Consider the following 3,292-nt stretch of genomic DNA (forward strand, 5'->3'; position numbering starts at 1 on the left):
ACGTTTTCAGTTTCCACTTCATCTTCGTTATCGAAGGGAATTTGTTTACGATCTGGTGTACTGTATACTCTTGGTCTAAAGCGAGCAACCATTTGATTGTATTTTTGCTTTTTCAACCACTCCTTTGTCTTTTGTTCTAATAGATCATCTTTTTCTTTTTTCTCTTTTATTGCATCGGTAATGGTTTGATATTTCTTTTCCCTTTCTCGTTGTTCCTCTCTTTCTAAAATGTGTACGTTAGCAAATTGTTGTTGAAGTCTATTTTTTACATTTTCTAGTTGCTTTGCCTTGGTGACAGTCAACGGTTGTTTTTGGACATCTCTTGTAATGATTGTGGTGGATGGACTTTTTGTTGGAGATGATACAACTGATATCTCTTTATGTTTTTGTTCACGTTGTTTTTGCTCTTCCAATTCAGCATCATGAAACTTTTTCATCAGGTTACTCTCAATAGCTTCAAGTCGCTTAGCAGCTTTTGCATCCATCATAACCTGTGTTCACTTATATTATACAACGTCAGAAAAAAACGACATATATCGTTTCTAGTATACAATTGACATATCGTCGAAAAACGACATTTTAATCAAAAAACGTGATATAACGTTTCTAGTCTAAAACGACATATCGATCGAAAAACGACATTTCAATCAAAAAACGTGATATAACGTTTCTAGTATAAAAACGACATATCCATCAAAAAACGTGATATAACGTTTCTAGTATAAAAACGACATATCCATCAAAAAACGTGATATAACGTTTCTAGTATAAAAACGACATTTCAATCAAAAACATGATATATCGTTTCTAGCTTAAGATGTGACATTTCACTTTGAGGTTGTAAAAATAGTTTTCTTCAGCATGCATTTATATTTTCCAGAGTGTGCTTTTTTAGTGGTATTGATGGTTACAAATCCATGTTGTTCCTGCCAACACCGACGACAGAGCTTTTCAAACTCAGATAACGACATATCGGAACTGACAAAATCCTCATGAATACGTGTCAAGTAATGCTTGTTCTGTTGAAACACACACAGCAGATTTAGGTTGTTACGGATTACTTGCATATCGACACGACCATAGCTCTGACTCAGGTATATACATGATATATTTTTGTGACGACCTCTGATGTAATAGTCTTTGATTTTTGATTGCTCATCAAGTAAGCAGTCATCAAACACAACCAGTGAATTTGGTTTGCATTCATCCAATGGAACCAAGTCGGAACAATCAGAGAAGAAGAACGCTATTTTGCAACCGAGGTTTTTCTGAACTCTTTCATAGTGCTTTTTTAAATCAAGATAGGCTGGTTGTTCTATTGATCGACTGAACACGTAGAGATGTTTAAAAGTTATACCATCTTTGTTGTATATGAGGTTAAGCAGTAAATTGGTTTTTCCACATCCTGATGGACCAACGATCAAGCAACGAAGTGGTTTTGGGAAAACGCCATCTTCCACCCTTTCACCATCTCTACAGTAGACGTTTATTTCCATTGTCTTTACTTATAACACCACTTTGTCTTCATAGGAAACTCCTTGACAGCCTAATGTCTCACCCTGTTGATTTAAACAGCAAGTGTGTTTGCGCCAGTCGTACTGATCATAGTCTCGACTCTGTGTAGACGTTTAGACAGCTCTGAGAATTCAACTCCGTTAATGGCGTCATATGCACTGTTGCTGCGACTGATGCCACAGATCTTTCTACCTCCTTTGATCTGAATACAGTCTTTTGTGACTTCAAGACCTTTTAAAATGCCATCAACTTTATCATTTACTTCTTCAAGCTGTTCTTTAACAACCACATCAGCCTTATCTATATCTTTTGCAACTTTTACTATCCTTTTGTTCTTGGCACTAATATAATGTTTCTCGAACCCGACTTGTTTGTTTACAATGGAGGCCAGATCCTTTTTTGCCTTATTAAATATGTTATCTACCTGAGAAATAAATTCTCTTTTCATGTTACTGATCTTTGAATCTGTATCGTGGTTGCAAGTGAATTCCAACAATGAAAGTTTTTCATTTAACTTCTGTTGAAATGCTATTTTGGTTAGTACTGCTGTCAGCCAGTTCTTCTCCGAACCGATTGAATTTAAATATAGACATCATGATGCTCTTATAACGATACCAAGTCCAAGTACACTAGGTTTTCAACATTACTATTGAGTATCGGGTTGTTATCTTGATCAAGTATGTTGACTGTTATGCAGTGAACTGTCCTCAACCCAGGTTTCAAATCAACATATAACCTTTCCTTTGGTTGTTCAGATATCTTATACCCATGTGGAACTTGAGGGAAGTACGTGTATAGCAGTTCAGTTTCCGCATGTTTGTGATCATGTGTGTCGTGGTTGACGAGACTGTTGTGCACTATATTGCAGTGTATCTCGATGGTATCTACTGCCCTCAACTTTGGAGGTCTTGTTCTTGTCACTGTTTGATTCTCAATGTGGTATGAGCTACTGTCGGCTCTCTTCTGTTTTTCTTTTGTTGGAGGATCAAAACCAAACAACTTGCAGCATGCTTGATCCATATAGAACTTCAATGGCGAGTACACAGAAAGAAAATCACCATTTTTACTCAGTCTAAATTTAGTAGGATCAACGTTTAAGATCAAGGATTTTATGTAGTCGTTCGCAGTAGCTTCCATAGACTCGATTGTCCAGTAACCTCTTGTGAAAGTGAGAGGATTCGGTATTGCATGAACGTCACTATCCCAGAAGAAAATATTTGCTTCATCACGGACGTTGTAAATATTGTTGTCTGTAAAGAACGCAACAAGTGCCATACGATGCTTCACGTTCTCTTCCAGATGGATTGGGTGTTCCAAGTGGAGAGTGACGCAAGAGCTTGTACCTCTAAGTTTTAATAGTGGCATGGTACACTTATAATTTGCCCCACCAAGATTGCCATGAGTATTTGTCATCTCTTAAAGTGTTTATGATCGTGTTCCAATTTGTATCATCGTTTGAACATCGCTTCAAAACTTCAAGGCAGAGATGACCGCAAATGGGAGGGTCTTCAAAATCCTGTACTCGCATATCATTATAAAGCAAATCACGTTCGCCTAAATACTTCACAAGTTCAATTGGTGGTGGAGCGTTGCCAAATGAATCGAAATACAGCTTTCTACCATTATGCATTTTGATATAACAGGTCCAGTGTGTACCATTCGAGTCCAAGTCACCGAGATTCAAAATACCACATTCCATTTCCCATGGGAAATCTGGCAAAACTTCACGCATGAAACCACCTCGAAATCCTTTCAATCCCAACACTTTGGCCCATCG

This window comes from Macrosteles quadrilineatus, unplaced genomic scaffold, assembly GCF_028750875.1.
Source record: "Macrosteles quadrilineatus isolate MER2022 unplaced genomic scaffold, UCM_ALF_1.0 Scaffold_18__1_contigs__length_3160703, whole genome shotgun sequence".
Classification (NCBI taxonomy): Eukaryota; Metazoa; Arthropoda; class Insecta; order Hemiptera; family Cicadellidae; genus Macrosteles; species Macrosteles quadrilineatus.